At 42.4% G+C, this 25800-nt stretch overlaps 1 protein-coding gene across 4 annotated transcripts in view; it reads left to right on the forward strand.

Moving 5' to 3' along the window:
• LOC119480336 (phospholipid phosphatase-related protein type 5-like) overlaps positions 1 to 25800 on the forward strand; it is a 138861-nt gene that overhangs the window by 35379 nt on the left and 77682 nt on the right. The gene's annotated exons all lie outside the window — the stretch shown is intronic.

Below are 25800 nucleotides of genomic sequence, written 5' to 3' on the forward strand. Positions count from 1 at the left end.
TGCAAAAACCCACCCAAATTTAAAATGTCATATACATCACGTCCAATGTGAGACCTAGCTGTCACCGGGCTAAATATTATCCTGAGTCATTTTGATTTCTTTTCTTCATTAGATAGCATCTACTTGTAGATTACTGCTGACAGATACCCGTTTGTCTGTACTGATTTAATGTCTTCATACGAGGGCTGCTCAACCTGATGAATTATTGGCAGTGATCTCAGGGGGAAATATTGTCCTCCATGTAGATCACCTGTGTCTTTGGCCCTGATCTTTGCCCCTGATCTTTGCCCCATGATGTAATGCCAATGCCAAGAGACCGTCGCTCAGTGAACAGGATGACATATGAGAACTACCTGTTCAGCTGCTGTCTCTGAGGGAACATTGATCCTGACTGATTCCTGTCATGATGGGTTTTGTTTTTTTAAGTTGCATTCATTGATTTTTTGGCCACTTGGGGGCAACGTAACAAGCTAATAAGGGGAAATTAACATTAACATGCCATCCCCTTATAGGTTAAGTTGATGTGGTGAATGTTTTAGCAAACAGTTGACTATTTAAACACCCAGAAGACGCAGAGAGACATCATCATTGACTTGGAATTGTGTCTCCCTGATGGATGTGAGTCCAGTATCCTCTGTTTGGTCTCCATTATCTGTCCACTGTGTTCACCAGCTAGCTGTGTTTGTCTGCTGGTTGCTGCTGGGCAGGTAGTGTAGTGTTGGTTTATCAGAGCTGTCCGTTGCTGCTGCTGCTGCTGCTGGGAATGAGGTTGATGAGAGTGGAGTTTGTGGGCTAGAAAGCCAAAATGATCAGCTAAGAGAGACTCATTAGAAAGAGCAGTTTACATGGTACTAGGGATGCACCGATACCAAGTACGAGTACAAGTACTTACATTTGGGTACTCGCCGATACCGAGTACCGATAGGAGTACTTCTCTGTGCCAAAAGACCCTCGTTAACAGCCAGCTGGAGGGTGTGAGCAACACACGGCAGGCTGGGGAGTCCCGCATACAAGGCGGTGCGCCGCGACCGGCTCTAGGTCGGCTTGGAAAGGCTCGGGGCGAAGGTTGCTCGTGGCCGCAGCTTTACAGCGCTCCCCGCCCGGACCTTGCCGCACCGTGTACACCGCTGCGCCTTCTCTCCTGATCCCGGCCCAGCGGGGTCGTGTGCACCACCGACCGTTTTCGGCCGCAACGTCGGGGAGGTGGAGCGCAAGGACCCGAAAGATGGTGACGAGAGGTTAACGTCACGCTGCCGTAAAGTGTTATCGGTGCCGTTGTATCGTAGCCGTTTTGAGAGTACGAGTACAGTATCGGACCCGATACCCGATACTGGTATCAGTGCATCCGTAGTCAGGACCTACCAAAAGTGGTCCAAGGAAGGAGAACCGGTGAACTGGCGACACGGTCAGACCCGAGGCTCATTGATGCACGAGGGGAGCGAAGGCTGGCCCGTGTTGTCTGATCCAATAGAAGAGCTACTGGAGCTCAAACTGCTGAAAAAGTGAATGCTGGTTCTGATAGAAAGGTGTCAGAACACACAGTGAGGAGCAGTTTGTTGCGTACGGGGCTGCGTAGCCGCAGACCGGTCAGGGTGCCCCGTGCTGTCATAATGTTCTGGCTAATCGGTGTATATTCCTGTTATTTCCACCTGGTTTACATTCTAATCACACAATAAGAGGATCAGTGCAGAGAGCGTAATGACTCCCTGTTCCCTGAATGAATGATGCTTGTGTTATGTGTTCTACAGCTCTTTCATTAGCTCTGACAATTACAAGCTGATTGTGGATTGAAGGTACACGGTGCAGCCAGCGCGTGGGGCGAGGGGGGGGGGTGTTAAGTGCAGTGGTTACTGATTACGGCTGCAGTCGCTGGTCTGGAGCTGATGGAGCACGCTGAGCGTTCACACACAGTGACCCTGCTCTGGGTCCATGTAGGACTGTCTCTACGCCTCTGTGTCTGTTCCAGCTGCTCGCCTGTCTACACACACGCACACACGCACACACACACACGTACACACACACACACACACACACACACACACACACACACAGCCCAGGCCTTCTGGCACGTCACACAGCACACAGTCTCAGAGCAGCAATATTATATTTAACCAGATTTAGCAGCATAAGTTTGCTTCTATCTGCTCTGCTGCTCTGGGAGTTTTCTCTCTGACAGCATTCTGCATTACACCGCATACTACTACTTGATGTAATCAAGTGTCGGGCAAGATACTTGGAAAGTGCAGCGAGCTAAGCTCCCCGTTACTCTACATTAAATGAAGCGTCGCTACACTGAAACGACCCCCCAGAGCAACGTAGAGGGCTACGCTGTGGCAACACGGCAACGGTAGTTTACAACACCAAAGATATTTTGTTTGTTACACTGAACCAACTTCATTCCAAGTCCATGCTGTTGATATAAAAATATATAATATAATATAAATATATAATTTATATGATAATTAATAATCTAATATCAATTATAATGTATATTCAACTATCAATACACGGTTAATTCTAACATCCACGGACAACCATGCACCTTCTAACCATATCCACCTGCACTAATGTACAGTGTACTATACTGCATGTTGCATATTAATATAATTACAATATCAGTGTATGTTTGTGGCCGTACGTATAGGTCTACGTCCTGGGTGTGTAAGAAAATATCGATACCCATGAGTATTACGATATCATATTTTGCGATACTCCAAAACGTTGTATTAATTTTTAATTAAACTATGTCATGCTAGCTTGTAGTGAAGGAGGTTAAATAACGCTCCAATTTTAGACTAAATTTTGGCAAGGAAAAACTGTCATGGCCATTTTCAAAGGGCTCCCTTTGACCTCTGACCTCCAGATATGTGAATGTAAATGGGTTCTCTGGGTACCCACGAGTCTCCCTTTTTACAGACATGCCCACTTTATGATAATCACATGCAGAACCTCCCAGAGAACCTGCTATAGAGAGGGCAGAAAAGAGTACCGGCAGCTTGAGAGAAATTCTGCTGCGCAAGAAAAAGTCCCGATGGGCCGAGTAGCGAGATGAAGAAGTGCTTTGAGAGCTGCTGAATGAGGCCTAATGTCCCGGTATGACAGTCTGATCTCAGTACGATCCACAGACCTCCCTGTCAGCAAGTTTCCTACTGAAGACACACGTCCATCCGACACATCCTAGAAAACTGTGATAGCACTTGTTACTCCGTCAGTCGCACCAAGACATCACTTTAATAAGAATGTGACTTGTTGAATTAGCACCGTTAGCCTCTCTCAAAGTCAGAGGGACAGTTTTATTAATGTGGTTTGCTCATGCGGACTCCCCCAGCAGCTGCAGCGGCAACATCCCCCGTCACAGTGATGCTTTTTAAAATGATTTCTCCCTTATCTAACCATATGCACCAATGTTGTCTGTTAATGTCATCTTCCCGTCTTCTAGCTGCAATCTTTAAAAAGGTCAACGTAGTTCACCTTTTTCTGTCCGTTCTGCTTCCCAGCAGCCTGAGGAATTACATCCATATCGAACGATTCTCCACCTGGCGAGTTACGTCCATGTTTAGTGCCAATGCATGGGGGCAGTGTGTCTTATATTTAGAGAATGTGACTGTCATGCAGGAGGACTGCTGCTCTGTCATTCATTGGTGTAGTTCTCCCTGGTGGCTGTTTTGTTAGTTGTGGAAAACTACCGAGCCAGTCAGAGCTTTGTAGGCGGCATTGAGAATGAGGACGTCATTATTTTGTGCCAATACGATGACAGAAAAACGGTCATGAAAATGGCAACAGGAAGGCATGAATGGACCCAGGTCCACAACTTTCAACAATGTGTTTTTAGTGCGTTTTCCTACAATGTCCAGCAACACGTGAGACACCTTTCAGCTCCTCCGTACCAACAGAGGTTTCCCGTGTCTTGTGAAGTGACGGGGCTCCACAGAGAGAAACGTTATCGTCTCCGACCAAAACTCCGGTGTCTCCCCTGTTCCCTCCGGCCGCGGTCGGGAGGCTGAAGCAGGAAAAGCCAACACTAGAATCAGCATTGATTCATGGAGAGACCTTCGTCTGGTCAGCTAACATTACTGCCAAGCAGCTGAAATATAGAGTGATATTGTGGTTTTAGCTGACGTGTGTCTCCTCACTGTTTTGAGCGATGCTCGTTCATGTCTATGTAGAGCGAGCACAAGCGCGAGCAACAGGACGCTGACTTGCGTTGACTTAACGGTGTCGCTGTTAACAAGACATTTCTGATTCTTACAAACAGTCCCTTTAAAATAACTCTGGAAGAGCTTTGACTTGTGGTTTCACACAGGACATGAACACCGGTCTCCTGGACGAAAGTCCTGTGTTTTATAACCTCGCCATCCACCCTGACCTCCTCCCTATGCAGCGCTATATACTTCCCAGTTCACAATTACATGGATTATATATGAATTGATTTCATGCCGACCATCACGAAAAAAAAAATTTAAATTGGTGTCTATGTGTTGTGATTTCGTGACTATTTCATGAACAGCTGTGCGACTGTCTGCTCATGCAAAAACGGAATACAGCCATCCAGTGAAGCAAAGTTATCATCCATGTGTGTTTGCAGATTTTGTTCTGTTTCATTCCAACTTTCCTCTCAACATTGATCCCACCAGTGTCATTGCAAGCCTTTATTTGACACTTGACACATGCTTGTTCCTGTACGTTCCCCTCAGCTCAGAGAAGCCCCTCAGCAGTCTGTGCTTCTGCTTTCACAATCCAACATGTACATGAGTGACACGCATGATTGGCAGCTTGACAATCATGGAATATTCTGTGTAACCGGTACAAGTCACTTGTCAGTTGTTTGTGTTAAATGTCTGTGGTTTGAAGTCAGACCAGTCAGTTTACATGGAAGTGTAACACAGAGGAGGTTTCTTCCAAGAGAGAATAGAACATTTTGATTAATGTGTGATGTTACCCAGTCCTGCTTTTAGAGAGATTTTGTTCTGAAGACAGATGGACTCAACCAGACTGATTCACGCATAAATCATGTCAAGGGTGGTTTCTGTGCTCTAGAAACACTCTCCCCCTTCCTCCTAGTTTGCTCTTTAAAAACATGAATCATGCCTTATGATGATTGGGTTGCAAACACTATTTATAAATCCAGAAGTTTATGGGCTCTATTTTCCTGAAATAGGGCGCAAAAGCAAACGTAAGCAAAATCTCCAGGCACAGACACAAACGGGTGTGACCGGCAATTTTTTAAAATTTCGGTCCCCACAGACGTCGGATCAAACCGGATGCAACTAGGTGCTGTTGGACGCAACCTGATAGTATTAGTAGGAGGAACTAGGTGTGTGCGATATGACGATATTAGATCGTGAACGATTAAAATGTCTCTACGATCTGCCTTTACAGTGAGATCGCTAGAACTGTGCTACAGTGTACATTCTACCAGTTGCTGGTAGGTTCAAGATGGCGGAGTGCGTCATTGCAGCAGTTCTTCACTTCCCAGTTTGGTGCTTATTTGTGTGAATGCTGGATTCCGCCGATACCGAGTACCGATACGAGTACTTCTCTGTGCCAACAGACCCTCGTTAACAGCCAGCTGGAGGGTGTGAGCGACACACGGCAGGCTGGGTAGTCCCGCATACGAGGCGGTGCGCTGCGACCGGCTCTAGGTCGACTTGGAAAGGCTCGTGGCGAAGGTGCTTCCCGGGGCCGCGGCCAAAGAGTGCGCCCCAACCGTGTCGTTCCCACCGGGCGGGGCTCGGCTCATGTGAAAGGAGCCAGGGGTCTGCAGCGATGTCTGCAACCCACCCGACCCGTCCTGAAACACGGACCAAGGAGTCTAACGCATGCGTGAGTCAGAAGGTGCAAGCAAAACCCTGTGGCGCAATGAAAGTGAGGGCCGGTGCGCGCCGGCTGAGGTGGGAACCCGGCCTTGTGGGGTCGGGCGCACCACCGGCCCGTCTCGCCAGCACTGTAGGGGAGGTGGAGCGTGAACGCGTGCGATAGGACCCGAAAGATGGTGACGAGAGGTTAAGGTCACGCTGCTGTAAAGTGGTATCGGTTGCGTTGTATCGGAGCCGTTTTGCGAGTACGAGTACATGAGCACAGTATCGGACCCGATACCCGATACTGGTATCGGTATCGGTGCATCACTAAACTGTAGTATTATATTGGTATTTTGACGGTACATGCAGTATAAATGTTTTTCCTTTATTGGTAAATATCATTTTAAGGAGACCTGTTTTTCTTAATGGTACTAAGGAAGGAGCAAATGCTGCACATTTATGTCCATGGCCAATAGAAGCTGCTAGCCTGGGGACTGAACAAGCAAACTCCTGATTAAAACAGCCAACCTCCAGGATTACTCACAGTTATAAGATGTAAAGAAAAAGTGCTCGACTCCACTCCACTTCATTCTTGCAAATTGCAACTGCATTATTCCCCTGGTGTTGTTATAACGGCGTCAGCAGCTTCCAGGACAAACTCAGTAACAAGAGACAAACAAACAGATCCACCAATTCCTAGAAGACAACAGGGTGTCCATATTGTTCTTCAGCTCCACACTGTGAAGACAAAAAAACAGAAAAGACTGAAGTGTGTTACAGCAGATTGGCTCCCACTGTTCTCAGTAAACTATTTTCTCTCCAAGAATAAAAGTGCCATAAAGATGGATGTGCATCGGCACAGCAGAGAGTTTGGCAGAAAGCCTCCGCCTGCAGCACCCAGCTACTGGGAGGAAGATCCACCTGAAAACGCTGTGACAGGGTTTTAAAACACAGTTAATGACAGGATACACTGAATCCCTGGACTTATGTCTTATTTTATTCTTTGGTGAGGTTTGTTTCCTTTTCCTTGGACTAGTTTACCAGACTAAGACAACAGGCCTCTACGGACAGTTTGTTCTCAACCGGCATGTACCAGTGATTTAAGAGAATTTATTACATGGCTTTGTTGAATACTCGATTCTGATTGGTCAATCACGGCGTTCTACGGTCTGTTATTTCTTTATAGCAGACCGTTGCTTTGTATAACTGACCGTTGCTATGTATAACAGGCCGTTGCTATGTATAACAGGCCGTTGTTATGTATAACAGACCATTGCTATGTATAACAGACCATTGCTATGTATAACAGGCCGTTGCTATGTATAGCAGACCATTGCTAAGTGTAACAGACCATTGCTATGTAGAAAAGACCGTTGCTATGGGCGCAGTTGTGGTGTCGGACTCTGGACGACCAAATTCATTCAAATTGTTGATTTCTTAAGTAAGTAGTAGAGGTGTAACGATACGTTTTTACAACGATACGATATGATACGATTCAATGATTTGAAATCGATGCAGTAACTTTTTTGCCAAAAATTCAGTCAGTGTGACTGTGAAATAAATATCTGATACGGGACAGAGCAGGTCAGGATTCCTCAAAGTTTTTCTTGTAAGGGAATCAGGGATAAATTAATTATGGATATTAACAAGTAAACAACGATTAATGGCAAATACATACACCTTTTATTAGAAAATAATGTTTTGTTTTTTACTTTACTCCCGTCGTGATAATTCGCCTCGCGGACCGTCTGCTCTCCGGCTGGATACGTGAGGCTGATGCTGCGTGATGCACATAGATATCATGACGGGGAAAGGAAAGTCATTTTCTCTGAATGAAAAAAATGACAGCGCACGGGGAAAGCACCTGTAGGTGAAGCCGCCCTCGTCAAGTGGATTGATAGCGCCTGAAACAAGCAGCCAGCTCACACAGAACGGTGTCCGCCTCCCTCCACGCCGCTACCGGGTGACAGAGCGAGGAGTCCAGTGCACTGGAGAGTGAACCGGACATTTCTTTACTAATAAAAGTGCTGAAAAACACTTTCATATAACGTTTGTCGTCCTTAAATACAAGGTGCAAATCCTTAATATCGATACAATCGATTCTGTATCGATATACGTCCCCCGTGAAGGACAACTTGCCAAGTACCTATCAATGTAGTTGGATCGTAGGAATATAAATCTATTCATCGATGTAGAAGATCGTGAATTGTAGTTGCTATTACCTTATTTATATTTTTGCCTTCTGGATTTGAAATCACCTCGAGGTACAACTGTGTTTAGTTTTATTGTGTTTTGTAAACTGTTCAAAGTTTTTGCTACACAAACAACAAAAGCAGTTTCCCCAAATTTAGTGTTCGCACGCTGGACTTCAAACGTTAGCCGGTCACTCGAACGAGTCGAGTAATGACTCGAGGACCAATTTAATAAGGACATGATGCACAACGGCAAGTTGCCATTAAGGGCTTCATAAATCAATAAAAACAATGCCTCCCCAACCTTTTCATACAAAATGCAATGATGAGTAGAATGACTGTCAGCCGTAATAAATCTTGAGACGTGTCTATTAGGGATGTTAATAATTAACCGACATTAACCATTTTAACCGATTAACGCTATCGGTTAAAACGGTTCTAAGAAATGTTAATAATTAACTCAAAAGCTGAGCAGCTCAGAGGAGCGGCTCGTCACTTTAAGGAGAAAAGCTGGTCCACCTTAACAGCTCACCTTAAGAGTTGCAGGATACAGGAAGTCTGCTCCGGTCTCTGGCTCGTTTGAGCGGAGCGGAGGAGTTGTAGTTTCGTAGCATTTATTCACCGACAAATAAACTGTACACACACTGCTACACCTACGATCACAGCTAGAACGCCACCAACAACCTCACACTCACCGCCAACACACACGCACGGTCTGTTGGAAACTCGCTACAGTTACGCCGGGCAGACACACAGCTGACAACCTGCTACACTAAACTAAATGTGCGGTGGAGACTTTTACTGGAAAAGTGGCTGCATGTCCGCGACACTACACGCAGCATCGTAGTTGTTAAGTTAACGCTCCCGGACGGTGAACTGGGGACTCCCGTCAACCAATATCTGTTGTGCTCCTGCAGCTGGTACGAGGCACAAATCTTGTCTATTAACGGTTAATAATCGGTTAACGAGGGTCGGTTATAGGTTAAGAAAACGTTTCAAAATTAGCAGCCCTAGTGTCTATAGATAACGTCAACATAATCCAAGACAGACAATAAAAATGGCGTCAATTATTCGTTTCTTACAGGACAAGAAAATTAGCTCTGTTTCTGTACAATTTCTTTGATCACAGCTTGCTGACAAGTGTGTCAATGTGAAATTTAAAGTTTCGGGTCCGGCCAGATGCCAAGGTATTTATACTCTGAGACCCCGTCAATACTACGTCCATTCAGAGTGGTAATATACAAACTGTTCTCTGGAGAATAACATATATTTAGTCTTCTTTGCATTCAGAACTCAGAATTTCAGATTAAAAAGTGTATTTTGCAAAGGCTTGTTGTAAGATATCAGTATCAGGTGTTCAGTATCAGCAAAGCAATACAGAACTGTGTCATCCACATAAAGATGGGAGTTACAATTAGTTAAGAAGAACTTAATATTGTTAATATAAATTGTGAACAAGACAGGACCCAATATAGACCCCTGTGGAACCCCCTTTGACAGTGGTCACAGGACATAACGATCGTTTCTCAGGATCACACATTGCTGTCTATGAGACAGGTAGTCCTGAAACCATCTACTGGATTAATAATCAAAACCTATTTCACATAATCTCTGCAGGAGCATCATGATCAACAGTGTCACATGCTTTTGTCAGCTCGACAGAGAGGGCAGCACAGTATTTCCCTTTGACAACGGTAGATACAATATCATTCATAACCAGAGTAATGGCAGTGACCGTACTACGGTATGTTTAGCACTGAAACCAGACTGGTTTGAATTTAACACAGAATTTCTTGAGAGGAATGATTCAAGCTGATTATTAAATAATGACTGTAGCAAGACAGGACAGTTTGGAAATTATCCGATAGTTATTAAGATCGTTTTTATCACCACCCTAGTGCAGTGGGTCTACATATGCAGTTTTCCATACCTGAGGGATAACTCCGGTAGAAATGGAGAGATTAAAGAGATGTGTGATTTGTTCAGCAATGAATGTGGTTTTCAAAAAAATAAGGATCTAGTATATCCTCCCCAGTTGCTCTCCTGCAGTCGATAGCTTGTATAACTGAGTATGTCAGAGAGCATACTTTCACAGAGCAGTCAGAAAGAAGTGTCTCCCTAAAGAGAGAATACAAGTTTGTCTTGTAGAAACCATATGAATAGCCCCTGTGCTGCTTATACAAGAAGAAGGTCATCAGTACCTTTCTGCTCTATATCTAACACCATATCTAATGTGCAACAAGCTGTTTATTATATGTCCTACAGCTCATGACACAATAAATACAGTACTAGCCTTTGTCTAAAATATGGATGATACGTACTGTATGCCCTCTCTCTGACACACACAGGAGAAATGAGTAAACAAGAACCATAAGCTTATCAGGAGTTGTTCCGTATCCATCAACCAAAACAAACCGCAGCGAGCCGAAATAAGAAAGTATAAAACGTCGGAGGGTCAGCGTGGATACGACCTGCACCCTCCCATGTTAAATCCAGCGTGGTAAACACTACACATCCAGTAAAGGATGGAAACACTTTGGGTTTCACACATTGACAGGAAAAGCAGAGCTAGACATCACGGCTAAAGCTGCAGGCTAACTTCTAAAAAAGGCCAAAATGTGTCTGAAAATAAGTCTGAAAAATGTCAGAAACAGCCGAAATATGTCCCAAAAAAAATCTTAAAAAAGGACGAAATATGTAAAAAAAAATGTCTGAAATATGGCCCAAAAAATAGGCAGAAATATTTTCAAACAAAAGTCCGATATATGTCTGAAAAAAGGCAGACATATGTCTGAATAGAAGTCTGAAAAATGTCTGAAATATTTTTTTTAAAAAAAAGGCTGAAAAATGTCTGCAAAATATCCGAGAAAAAGTTAGCAGTGTAGGGATTCTACTTAATAGGTTTTGGTTATTAGCAAATTAATTAATAAATAATAATAGAATTATTAATATTAATAAAGATTATCAATAAACATCAATAATAAACGGGGCACCACCCTGGAATCAGGGACCAATGACCAAAACGTTAATATAGTCTCATTATATATGCTAAACTATCAATTTGGAACGTTGATTAATAATTAAATTAATAACTATAACAAAAATAGATAGTAAAGGTTGAAGGATATCGGAGTTCTTGACATAGCAGAGGTTGGCATTATTTACTCTTGTGCAACATTTAAGAGACCAGCATGTATATTCCACAAACATTTATTTACAAGTTAATAAAGGTTCAAAACACAATATTAATCTAACTAAATAACTAAACTAAACAAACCAAACACAGTGTGTGTGTGTGTGTGTGTGTGAGAGAGAGAGAGAGAGAGGGGGGGGGAAACAAGATGGCGTCTTGTCCCAAGATGTCTGAATGGCCTACAGACCAAAATGGCGAGCACTGTAAAACTACAAAGATGGCTGAATCAAAGATGGCGGAATCAAAGATGGCAGAATCAAAGATGGCAGAATCAAAGATGGCCGTCAGCATGTCATCACATGACCTCTTTGTTCTTCTGAGAAGAAGGACAGAGCGGGGGGGGGGGGGGGGGGGGGGGGGGGGGGGGGGGGGGGGGGGGGGGGGGGGGGGGGGGCAGGGGTGATGTGGGGTTAAGATTATCTGAAGCTGTATGTTTATGTTTAACTAATTCACAGTTTCTGTATGTGATCTTTATGTGTGTTAGATATGCAGTGGGTTAGAAAAGATGGTTAGTTGCATGCAAGACCTTGTCTATGTGAAGCATAAACTAAACACATCAGATGTGGCGAAGCCAGTTACCCAAAAATCAAATACAGATAAATCACCACCGTCAAACTCAATGAATAACATTAAACATATTAATACAGGTACATTCTAGAAATCAAAGTTTAACTGTCTTGCTCAGCCATGTGCGATTGCTAATGCTAAGGCCCAGTACGTTACCCCATGGAAGAACAGGGTTTGTAATTCCATGTGTTGAAGTTGTGGTTCCAAATCAAAGATGTCGTCTTTGCTGTGCAGATTGGAGGAAGCTGATCGCTCCAATACTTCTTCCCAGCAGCTTGATAGCTTGGTGCTAACTTCCTTGCGGTTGTTGCTTGAAGTTAGTTGGTAAAAAGGCAGGCTTTCGCATCTTCTGCCGTTTGGTTCCTTGTGGCTATGTCTGTTTCCTAACAGGACATAGAATCAGAGAGCAGAGCTGTTTCCGGTCTGGAGCGCAGCAGCTCACCTCTCGCATGCCAGGAGAGATGAGCAGATGAGTAGAAAGAGTCGAAAAAGAAGGAACAAAGAAATTCCTCTGGTTTTGTTCTGTGTGAATTTCACACCTAGGTGTGAATTGCTACAGCGGCCAATGGAGAGTGAGCTTGGTCCACGGCCAATGGTAAGGATCCTGAGACAGTTCACTGTGTCTGCCACCCGAAATGGCAGGTCCCTACAGCAGGAAACGTTATCGTATGGCATTAAGAGCCGGCCGTCGCTCTCATCTCCGTGGTCAAACAGACCGACGCTACAACTATAGAACACCCCTGCATTCTAACAGCCCTGATGGAGCTGAACATGGATGGATAAAGAGAACGGAGCTGACGAGAGAGCTAGAGACCACCTTGGAGAATTTAGAGGAAGTAGACACGTGGGACTACGTCTGCTTTTCAAAATAAGGTGTTAACAAAGGGAACTGTATATACAAAATAAATATATGGAAATAAAATTGATTGGATTATATTCATCAGAAGTATAAAACATTACATGTCCCTTATGAATTCTAAAGAAAATACCACTAATTTGTGAGGGAAATGTCTTTATTCTTTGATTTTTGTAGATTGTAAATAAATAATTGCTGACAATGACTGATATATTTGAATTCAGGACATCTCTGACTACATACATGCTGAAAATCAAACATTTTTACTGGATTCATTTAGAGATTTTCCAAAGTAAAAGTCCCCTAGAAGTGTATTATTCAACCTTGTCCTATGGTCTAGAGTTAAAAGAGTTAACGAAAATCGCAATAAATCGTAATATCGAATCGCAAAACATATTGAATCGAAACCCAAGTATCATGATAGCATTGAATCGGAAGATATGTGAATCGTCCTATTGGCCCTCATGGATACGTCGGCCGTTGGTTTGCACCTAAGCGGCCCACCAACACTGCATCTTCACTGCCAGCGATTAAAATAAGACGAAGCAGCTAACTTTAATATTTGCTGGAAAAGTCTTAATTATGCATCAAGTTAACAGCTGAGATCTGGGAACATGACAAAAGACAAGCAGTCTGTAGAAACATGTACAGAACAATGTTCCAGCACTCTAAAGTGGAAGAGGCACTACTCACCTCTCCACCCACAGATACTGCAGTAGACAAGAATGGAAGGCAGCAGTGAGACAGGTTATGTTGTGACTAAGTGTTTAAGGTCATTGGCGAACAAGAAGGAAATCACCAGCTGCAGTAAAAATAGACGGGGGGTGAGAGACACTATAAAGCAGAGTCAATTCCACACTGACTCACACTGCATTGAAATGCACTGAGCGTCTAATGAAATCCAACACACCTCTGAGTGGATTTGTTCTAAACCGGAGCTGTAATAGCTGTCAGCTAATAGACTGACTGTATGCTCTGCAATGCTAATAAAGAAAAAAAGGGCCTAATTGAATAGGGACAGTGTTCTCCATAATGAGTTTGCTGAAGTGAATTGGAAGTGTTTGCAAAAGAGCGTTCTCTTAATAAACAGGCAATTCTCACAGCAGATAATATCTCCTCGCCTGATGATGATAGCAGTCACTTGATTACAGGGAAGGTCTGAAACATCCTGTTGTTTCATCTGCTGCCGGTGGATTTAAGAACACACAGTTGGCTTTGTGAAGGATAAAACAGACGGTTAAAAGACATGAGATCATGAGTTGATCACTCCTATCTGCTACAAAGCCTCCTTACAGAGTTGCATCAATTTCTCTGTACTGCAGTGACTAGAATTTTACAAATCACTGTTTTGAATAAATAAAATTGTTTTATTATGCGACTTTGCTGTGGTTAAGGTTAGGGTTAAGCACAAAAAAGGGCTTGGTTAGGTTTAGGGAAAGGTCATGATTCGGGTTTAAAAAAAAGCACTTTGTTAAGGTTAGAGGCATGGATGTATTAAAAGAACAGGATACAGCATTGGAGGCGGGGCCCCGGTCATTCCTATGAGAGTTACTCATTGGAGCATGAAGCCTAAATGGCTCGACTTCCGTCTGGAAAAGTACCCGGATCTTGGCGGAGTAGCAACCGAGATGATTGGCGGAGTAGCGTCCGCTCGGTCACATGACTCGGTCACGGGGTCCCAACGTCACGCTGTCGTCACGGCTTGCGCTCCAGCCTCGGTCTGGGTCTCACTCACATGAATGGAGGAAGGGAAATAACTCTGGATTCAGCTATTAGTTCATTTTACAACTTTAAAACGTAATGACTTAAATTAGGACTATTAGAGTGTTCGTACTGGGAAGTTGATTCACCTTAAAAAAAAAGTATCCTCTGAGTTACAGACGTCTCTTTCCCAATGTAAGTCTATGGGAAAAAGTATTTCTGGGCCCAATGCATTACGTGACTGACACGGAAGTTGCAGTACCGCCGTTTGGCCACTACAAAAGTCGGGATCAAAGACCGGCGCACTTCCTCGGGGGGCTTGGTTAGAGGAGCTTCGCCATCATGGTGTCAATAATAACTGCCTGGTTAAATTTATGTAACATTACGTCACATTATATTTATTTAACTGACGTTTTTATTAGGACTGTCAATCGATTAGATTTAGCCTTCTTCGCAACGAGCTAGTATGACATGGTTGGTACCAATGGATTCCTTCTAGTTTCAAATGATACTGTACCAGTATCTTCACTCTAACTTTAAAACTGAGCCGCTACAGCCTCCGAAAAATCAATCACAATAATGCGTTAAAGAAATTAGTGCCGTTTAAACAAATTTGCGTTATCGCATTAACTTTGACAGCCTTAGATTTTATCTAAAGCTACTTACAATAAGTGCATTCTACCATATGGGTACAACCCAAAAACTGCAAAAACCATGCAAGTATGCATCAACCTCATTAAATATACTTCAAGTGATCCTTTAGAGACAATAGCAGAAATCGAGGAGATTTGTTTTTATAGTTTTATTTTATGGGCCAAGGTGGAGTTTTCTGTCCTGATGTCAATGGGGAGTTCGTTCCACCATTCTGGAGCCAAGACAGCAAACAGTCGTGACTCTGTTGAGCGGTTCTTTGTAGTGAGGGAGTAGCAAGCCCACTGACAGTTGCGGAGCATAGTGGACGGACGGGCTGGGGTGCATGGTTTGACCATGTCCTGGATGTAGAGAGAAAAGAGGAGAGAACCCAGATCAGAAGTTAAGATCCAAGTCAAGGTCTTTACACTGGGGGCGTGACGAATAAACAACAACGAAAATGCGAAATCCTTGAAGTGGATCTGATCTGCGCTGCCTTTGTCAAGGTTGAAAGCCGCCCTGAAGCCTGGACTACAAAGCAGAATTTGGCGTTAGCGAGGTAACTTCAGGGTTAACCTGAACCTGAACCTCCGTCCTACGAAAGTGGTTCACTTCTTACCGGGGTAGATCGCCATGGTAACTGATGCTGAACAGCTAACCTGCTCCGGAGCAGGTTATGTTCCAGATAAGAGAGCAACTCGTATAAAATCACCACCTACTGACTAATCAGAGCTCGGTGTGCGGATCGTATGGTAATATGACACAAATACGAACTTTAAATCATAATCCAGACTAAAAACAACACAGTTTAAACTGACAACTGCAGGAAGGACAGCTGGATTTATGCTGTGGCTGTTTACCACTTTGAATTATGTTTTTATATTTATTTTTTTACTTGCTCTTGAGTCCGTTTCACACCGCCGGAGATGAGGACGCAGCTGAAAGAAGGCTGAAATAGTCATACACGCCGTATCGTCATTAATGGATATAATGAGGTGTAACCCATCCATCCTTTACGCCCCTATGAGACATTTATATCTAGATGACTATCTGACTTTTCAGTGTTCCGTTAAATTAATAAGTCTGTTAATTTACGCACTCACACATCGGGAGTTTTGTCTTTTGCGAGCTGTCCTTCCTGCATTTGGCAGCGTCAACTGTGTTACATTTAGTCTTGGTTAAGTGTTTAATGTCTTCGTATTTGTCTAACATAGTTTGCTCTTCCTTTGTAAAATGGGCCGCTCTGTCTGTCTGTCTGCAGTCTATGGACTTGTCCATGTCTGTGATTGGTCACATGCTGTAAACACCGCTCCGTTCATGTGAACGTGCTCACAGCCAGACTGAGAAACCCTGGGTTGACTTACAGTTGACAACCAGCGTCGTAGGATCACTTAGCGAGATCTCGGTTATTAGGGTTAGTGAAGCCAGATAACGAGAAGACACCCTGGGTATGTTGAACTTGCTTCGTAGTACAGGCCTCTGGTTTGGACTATGGAGCCTCTGTGTTGTTGTTTCATAAATATAGGCACAACTCAACCCATTCGGCACAACGTGATTGGTTGATGCATTTATTAGCGGTGCAAAAATCGCCCTTGTTCTAAAAAAAAAAAGGGTCCCTTTTTCATTGCATAACATTTGCGTTTGTGTAAAGGCTTTTACCCTGTCAGTGCGGTCCTTGAGGTACGATGTGAACAGAGAGAGTGCAGAGCCTGGAACCATCATGGTCATAGTTAAAAGAAACCAACGTCGACCGTCGGTAGGAAACGGTGGTCTCCTCTGTTGGTCTGATGTTTCTCTCTGGGGATCTGGGGGGCAGTTTCATACTTTGCCTGGTTAATAAAGTTTTGAGTTGACCTACAACCCACACAGACAGCAGCTGGAGAGAAGAGCCAGCTGGTGAAATCCAATCCAGGATGTTCATGCTGTGAGATTGATTTTTGTTCTGCGATGGTCATTGATTGTTGGCAAACAAAGTTTTATTGTGTTGACCTTTTAATAGCAGCTGCTGAATGAGTAAACTATGTTCTACAGAAGCAAACCAGCGGAGACACAATGCCTGAGTTTCTGTACGGATACCAAAGTAATACATTTCTCTACACCTGACTTTATGTGAACTTCTTTCCCAACTACTCCAACTCCAATAACTTAGTATTGCACTTTTGGAAGACTTGACTGTGAAAGAGTATAGAAAAAAAGAATGGTGTAATGGTGAATTCAAACAGCAGTCTTATTTAGAAAAATAAATATGTCATATTATATATAGATTATTATTATACCCCCACTACAACGTAGTCGGGGGTATATAGCGCTCCGCGTGTCCGTCCTTCCTCTGTCCTCGTTTCCGGAGCAGAACTCGAAAACTACTTAATTTAGGAACTTCTAATCTGGTATGATGGTTGACAGTTTGGTCTAGTTGTGCCTTTTAGGGGTTAGAAGTCCAGGGTGCCCTAAATTGTTCATAATAACAAGCTAGATTGTGCTCAATAGACTAATGCCATTAGGTCCAAAAGGGTAAAACCTTTGACACCTACTTTAGTAGTGAGTATTATTATTTATTTGTTTTTACCTGAAAACCATGCAGAGGCGATGGCAGGACTTTTCCAGCCCTGAATAGTTTCTGTAGCTCTTCCTGTCAGGGTACAGCCCGGTCGAGCAGCCTGTATTTGTTCGGAGAGAAACCTTGGCCGCGTGGTATGGACACAATTTGGTCGGTACTCAAAAATGTAACACAGTTCGAGTTACAAATTAGAAATGGAATTGGAAAATTCTAAACAATGACTATACATTTACATGTACACTAATATTCCACTATTATTCCAAATATGACAATATAATATATTTGATACGGGCCATGTAAACTCAATTAGGCCTTATCCCGAATGGCATGCCCAAAAGAAAAGCCCACATTTCTGTTTGGAAGGAGAAACACACCTACTTTTAAAGATTCTGAAAGTCTTGGATATCAACAGGTTTTTAGAAGGAATGAAAGAGGGAAGGTGTGTTTGCACGGGCCAACAAGTCCACCACCGGTTATACCGGTACGACTGCATGTAAACGGGAATATTCCTTTTCATTAGCCATGTAAACAGCTCAGTAGGAATATTGTCTTTTTCAGAATAAGTTTGCCTTCAGGGCTTTCTGCCAGAAAGGTTTCATAGTAGTAGTAGTAGTAGTCATATCATAGTTTGGATTCAAATAAACTCTTTCTGACAGAAACTTCTCCCATTCATTCTACAGTCAAAGCTTGTGATTTAAAGGCCATTTTTTCATTCAGACTTTTTTTGGAACATTTTTCAGACTTTTCTCAGACTTTTTTTTTAATCATTTTTCTGACTTTTTATTTGAGGATTTTTCTGACTTTTTTTTTCGATGATTTTTCTGACTTTTGGGGAATTTTTTCAGACTTTTTTTAGGAGGCTTTTTTTTAACATTTTTCAGACTTTTTCACAATGTTACTGACACTGGTTAGGTTTAGGAAAAGATTATAGTTTGGGTTCAAATAAACTCTTTCTGGCAGAAACTTCTCCCATTCATTCTACAGTCAATGCTCCTGATTTAAAGGCCATTTTATGACTATCTGAGACATGGTTTAGACCAACAGACCTCTAAACCAAACCCAGGCTGATCATTCTAACGGAAGATTTGAAAACGGATCATGATAACTTGAAATATATCCGAAGGTGAAGCTTGTGGTCAAGTCCCTTGAGCCTTCATTTCCAACCACCTTTATTAATATATGACCTCACATATTTAATACCCCCATCTCTGATCATCACTGCAATTAGCAGTCCGGTCCACACATTGGCTGTAGGGCTGTAAAATATTGCTGCATGGTGCTGTATGATGAGAGGAAGAGTGGGAGGGAGGGAGGAGGGGAGAGGTGGAAGCTAAGCTGAGAGCCAAGAGAGACACCCGCCACTCTAGCCTCGGCATTATAATCACACACTGAAGGATTAGCATCCTCATTTGTAACAGACCAGTGAACCTCTCAACGTGGCAGAGGAGATAGTGGAACATACTAATTCAGTTCAGGATCCATTTGGAAGCAGCTGCACACATGTACCTGGTATCAATCTAGCAAAAGAACGTCTTATGGAATTAGTTATCAGGCTTTCCAAATGAATAGTAGTCTAATAAAACAAATGCATGCAGATGTCAGTATTATTGATATACTAATACCACATCTTTGGCTGACGTTCAATAGCGTCTTTTTTTGGAGAATACTGGCTATAAATAATAACAGACGTTACCGGAAAACAGCAGTTTGCGGAGTTGATACAGCGTCTGAGTCTGCAGGTCCTCCACCAATCAGAGGGCAGAGCAGTAGCCTGTAGGCAGCCTAAGAGGCAAAAAACAGGCAAATAATCCAACTGTGAACTGGCCTGAGACCAGTCAGTCTCTGTCCACGTCCAGTGGAACTCTGCTCTGGTGTGTTTGTGGTATAAAAGCCTTAAAAGGCCGACCAGGAATGAGGCAATCTGTAGAACCTCTTTCACCTGACGAACCCGGTACCGGTACCGGTTCAGCTTAGCTGTGTGTTAAAACACTGCCTTTTAAAACTCCTTAAAATGCTGTGGTGGTCTTATTTCTGAATCGTTCCTAAAAGACGACGCCTTAACGCCACTAAAACAACAATCCAAACAATGTTTGTTTGGCAATGATTTCAATATTTTAGTTACAAAATCAATGCACAACAAATTGTATTTTTACTACTATTAAAATGTTTTTATATTGAATGTATAGACTTGACTGGATTTTTTTTGTTATCTTATTTACATTGTTATTGATTTTATTTGTTATTATCTAAGTTTTACTTGATTATATTTCATTATTATAATAAAACTATTCCATTTGGAGTCAAAATGATACAATTTAGTAGTTTTTTATTGATGTTATACCGTGCACAACGTTAGAATGTGATGATGCACAACGTTAGAATGTGATGATGCACAATGGTAGAATGTGACGATGCACAGGGTCAATGTCATAGCCAAAGGCTCCATTATGTGCACATAGCCTCCTGTAGTGGATATCAGGAGTATTTTAGAGCCAGATTCATTTTCAAGAGGTAGAAAACCCATTTGGCGCATTTTGGGTATCCAAGTGGCCAAATGAAGATAGGACTCCTGGTCCTATCTTCACTAAAACCTTTGTAGAATCTATGTGCTTTGTGTTATTTGTATCTGCTTTGGCACAGTTGTAGTCAAGGAGTTGCTGAATTAATTCAGTGGTGTCTCTGTGAATGGCATCGTTGCTATAATGGTGTTATCCACTGTCTAATCTAAAACACATTTTAGGCCAGGATAAAAATGTATATTTTTCCTTTGGTTCATCATTTTTCGGTCTTTTTTCACAACTTTTTTTTGGAACATTTTTCAGACTTTTTTTTTCAAAACCTTTTCAGACATTTTTTTAGACTTTTTTTCGAGGATATTTCTGACCCTTTTTTGAGGAGGTTTTTTTTTTGAACATTTTTTCAGACTTTTTTTTCGAGCATTTGTCAGACCTTTTCACAATGTCACTGACACTGTCACTGATGAATCCTCTGAGTTCTTACCTATCCATAGAGTCCAAGATCATGCATATAGACCTGGTAGTTGTGGAGCTATTCTTGATTTATTTTGGGTATGTCTGTATAGGCGAACCACACCTTCCAGCACCCTAGAGCTTAAGAGCATAAGTGATTCTAATACATAAACATTTAAATATGATGATTATAAGGCAAGATCTGAAGTTGCTGTATAAGAGGTGTCTCTTTGATATCATTTCCGAGCAGAGTTATGCTATGTCTCTGAACTCGAGCACCCATCCTGACAGCGCTAGCGCAGCTTCTGTGCTTATTAGAGAGTTTTAATCAGATCAAAGCGATTTGTCTGAGACAGGCAAACGTCGTTTTATTCTGCACTTGATCCAGCATAATGTATCCTGATTGGACTGAGTTATGACTCCCAGAAGTTCACTATTGAGACCCTAACACTTGTGACGTTCCACCTCGACTTCAGTTTGATCCTCTGTGTTTTTTTTTTTGAGTTTGCATCTAGTGGCCAATCGAAGGACTGCATCTTAAGACTGTTTACATTGGCTCCATCCTTCAGCTGTGGGGGTTGCTGCTTGGTTTGGGGGGGTGCTGTTCATAGCTTTTCCCCAAATGACTGTCATGTATCACTTTGGACTCCAGAGGCCGGAGGCTTCCGTCACGCCTCAGTGGCTGAAAATGAAATACTCTGCTCCCCCCCTCCGTCCCTGGAGTCTCTCTGTATCAGCGTGGCCTCTTCTGTTGTTCAGATGTCAGGCGCTGTCTCACTCTCCTGTTGAAAGTTGTTGCCACTGCAGGTCCAATTAACTTGTAAATGGAGACATATTGACACATCAAGCTTTACTGTGCAAACCGTATCTGGAGGCAGGAGCGCTGACCAGCGAAGCCTTGCCCAAATATTGGTTCAATGTCAGTGTCTTTTCCTTTTGGCTACACTCTGCCTAGCTATGCTGATGGAGATAGATTAGTGTCCTGACGTAGATTGGTGTGAAATTAAATTAGTAAGGGTCTAAGGAAGAGGGATGGAGGAAGAGAATGCGAGGAGTGAACAAGTTCGGCCTTGACCAGAGGATCAGTAAGGAGTAAATAAGCAGCACGGGTCACCCTGGCCCTGTCATCCTGACTGAGCCACCAGGGAACAGCTCTACAGTGGGAGAGGGAGAGAGAGAGAGAGAGAGAGAGAGAGAGAGAGAGAGAGGGCAGGGAGGTAGTTAAGGGACTAAACAAGCAGCACATTGTCACTGTGGCCCTGTCAGCTTGTGTTACAGCCGATGAGAAAGTGGGACAAATGGCCTGTGGCTGTCACAGGGCTGCTCAGGCTTTTTGGACATCACACGGCCCTTCAGCCATTTCTTGCCATTCTCAGTGATATCACAGCAGCGGGTTCAGCTTTTAAAGTGTCTGACCAACACTAGTATTTGAGACCAATAATAATAGGAATTGAAAAAGATAGGATAATGGTTATAATTACAACCATGTATTGTGAGACTATGTGACTTTTGCTGAGCAGCAGCCACTCTAAGTCACTCACAAGTGGCGTTTAAAGGTTAATGGCACTTTGAGTTTCTCAAGATTTTCCTGAGATTTAAAGACTTCACTTTTATGCCTCCGTGCCAGCGGAGCGATAATCGTGACCAGAGGCATTATATTTAACGGTTTGTCTGTCCATCCGTCAGTCAGTCCGTACCATTCTCGTGAATGCCATATCTACAGGAACGCCTGAAGGGAATTTATTCACATTTGGCACAGACTTGTGCAAAAGTGTGCCACTTGGATTCAGAGCTCAAAGGTCACTGTGACCTCACAAAACACATTTTTGGCCATAACTCAAGAATTCATATGCTAAATATGACAATTTCACACATTTGTCTAACAGGGTAAAATGATGAAATGATGGCATTTTGGACTGACATGGACGTAAACTGCAACTTGACTAGTTGGTGGAGGCGTACAACCACGAGGTCTTGAATTACATAAATTGGGTATCACTGTAAAGCTGAGACTCTTGTGAATCCAGCTGTATTCATGTGTGATGATGTTAGTCTCACTGTATAAAATGACCTGTGGTGACCTCTAGGATAATCACAGCCTCATGAAACTTTACAGCCACAAACTAGAGACCTAGAGCATTCAGAGGATGGATGGATCAAACTAGAGACCTAGAGCATTCAGAGGATGGATGGATCAGACTAGAGACCTAGAGCATTCAGAGGATGGATTGATCAGACCCTGGACCCCCCCTAAAGACCCCATGGACCCACCTAAAGACCCCCTGGACCCCCCTAGAAAAGACAAAAACGGGTCTATTGTGGGTCTCAGAGGGTTAAATCCAGTTGATGATAATGAACAGTTAAAAAAAAGAAACCTTCCAAACGCTCTGTATAAATGATGTATATATATTCATGCAAGATCATTTGGTAGCCATGACAACACACGTGCACATGACCACAGGGGAGTCTGGATTTGTCCTGATACATTTGAAAGTGAAAAGCAGTAAAAGCAGAGATGTGTTGAGCTTGTGTCCTTTCCTCCATGTGTTTTATCAATTCCTCATTAAAAAACAGAGCGTAACCATGGCAACCACACAGTAAGTCTCCCACTAATACAGCAGCAGAAGATGCCTCTCAGTCCCTTTCCTACGATTTTTGTCACTTTCTGTAAACAAGGTCCAATTTCAGTCTTGACGAATAATGATCCTAATCAGTTGTGTCTTCCTGAGCTCTCCGCGGTACCAGAGGGGAGAAATAAACACTTCAGCTTTAGTAAAGTGCAGCATGACCCGTCTCGGAATTGGCTTTTCTTCCGGCGGTCCATGTAGCACTGATGGTGTCCAGTGACCATTTTAACTCCTCTTTGTTAGTTTGTAATAAGCTGAACACGTCACGAAATACACCAGAAGTAGGAAACAAACTACAGAGTTGAGTGGTATGATGTCCTCACTTGGTCAGCCATGTTGTTTAGCTTTGGAAAAGATCTTAATTTACCCAAAATTCATAGCATATTAGTCCTACTGAAGATGGTGTAGCTTTGTGCAACGGATGAGTTGGTAACACTTTATAATAATCATCATTTATAAATGGTAAATTGATAGTTAATTAAACTGCTTATTTTACTGTTAACAACCAATGAAATGATTATGAATCATATTTACTAATTATTAGTAATGCTATCATTTCTGTTATCTTATCCTTAGTTTGTATAATATTAAATAATTAGCTGATAAATTCTATATATATCATAGCTGATAAGAGACAATAACAATTACATTCTGATTACATTAGTAAAGTATTTTAACAGTTTATTGTTGCACTCATTATAACATTTTCTATACGATATTATGCATCTGTTAATGATTACCAAATGGTTTATAAATCATCTATAAACATTACATAGATAGATGGACCAGAAACCAATTATTAACCACTGATAAAGTATTAACTATCTGTCTAAATAATGTTTATAGACGCTTTACAAAGTATTTATCAACCATTTAACAAAGTATTATAATCATCAGTTTCAACTTTATAATAACCATCCAAATAATGTTTATATATGTTTTACAAACCAATTATTAACCTTTAACAAAGTGTTCCAATTATCTATCTATGTCATGTTTATTAACTTACCGTTTATAAATTATGATTATTATAAAGTGTTACCGCTGAGTTAACACTCGATCTGAAGCCTGACTATCGGTTTGATCTGAACCAGAGTCAGAGTCTATCTCTGTGAAGTTGGCCCCAGGTGCCCAACTATTGCATGAGCAGTACAGCTCTTTGGTAAAGTCCTGTCATATTATACGACTTTACATCAGAGACCCATGTTTGAATGCTACAAAAAACACAGCCACTTTAACAGATAGAAAGCAGGTCCCATGTCTGCACAATACACACACACACACACACACACACACACACACACACACACACACACACACAGTGCAGAGAGATGATAGACTGCGAGCACTTTGTCATGGCAACCTGGCTTCATCACACTGACGAGACACTGACGAGGCCCAGAGAGACCGTTCTCATGTAGACCTGGAGATCTACGACCCCGTTAAAACCTCACATCCACATGCATCTCATGTCCAGACTGTGTCTGTTTACGGCTCAGCTGAATTACACTTTCAGCTGCCAGTAACAAGCTTTCTGGTGTTGACATTAAAGGCTAACTGCTCTCTCTCTCTCTCTCTCTCTCTCTCTCTCTCTCTCTCCCTCTCTCTCTCTCACTTTCACTCCACATATTAGCTACCGTCAGAAAGATGCCAAGTGTTGGGGAAATCATGATACGTTATGCAATTGCTTTTCAAAACACACAAGTGGATGTAGTCAGCAGCTGAGGAGCAGGGAGATTAAAACAGCTGCTGTCAGACCGTCAGGTTTGTCAGACTGAACTGCCGACAGACGCGTCTGTCAATCAGACACGTGTAAAAAACAAACGTTTGTACAACAAGAGATGAATGAGTACAAACTCATCAAAATTACAATCCTAACATACGTCAAATTGCATTGAAGTCTATGTGAGGTTCAGGTTTCTATCCCCCAGAAGGGGGCGCGGTCTTGACTTTTTGTTAAAGGTCCCATATTGTAAAGAGTGACATGTTCATGGCTTTTATATTATAAAGTAGGTTTAAGTTCTATATAAATACTGTGAAAGTATCGAAATGCTTAATCCACAGTGAAATACACACAGCCCGTATTCAGAAACTGAGCTTTTGAAACAAGCCGTTAGGATTTCTGTCCATTTGTGATGTCACAAATCTACAATATTTAGACCATTTCAAAGTTTTAAACGTAAACATTCTAAATGTGTCCCAGTTTATTTCCTGTTGCAGTGTATGTGAATGACATCAGCTGACAGGAAGTACACATGGACCCAAGCTGTTGCCTAGCAACGCAATTTCGTTGCAATTCCATTGAAATGTGCTAAAACGGAGCGTTTCAGACAGAGAGTAAATACAGGTATATTCAGGCAGACAGTATGAGGAAAATGAAGGGTTCTTTAAACATAACAGTATGTAAACATGTTCTATTAGAAACACAAAATACAAGTATGAACCTGAAAATTAGCATGATATGGGACCTTTAAGTACCCGTATGTGCCGGTGTGATGTACAGTATCACTCTCCTGGATCAGGATGCATTATGTCTCTCAGTCACTGAAGACCAACATGAGGCCATTCCTGTCCTTTATGTTCAGACGAGTGTTAAAAATGTCTCAGTAGCTCTCTATGTGTGGCTCGGCTTTGGCTTGGAGTTCCCGTAGAAACGATCAGGGTTGAACATTCGAGTGTAATGCGTGGTGAAAAATGTGTCAACACGGGT

Source organism: Sebastes umbrosus, chromosome 21 (assembly GCF_015220745.1).
Source record: "Sebastes umbrosus isolate fSebUmb1 chromosome 21, fSebUmb1.pri, whole genome shotgun sequence".
NCBI lineage: Eukaryota > Metazoa > Chordata > Actinopteri > Perciformes > Sebastidae > Sebastes > Sebastes umbrosus.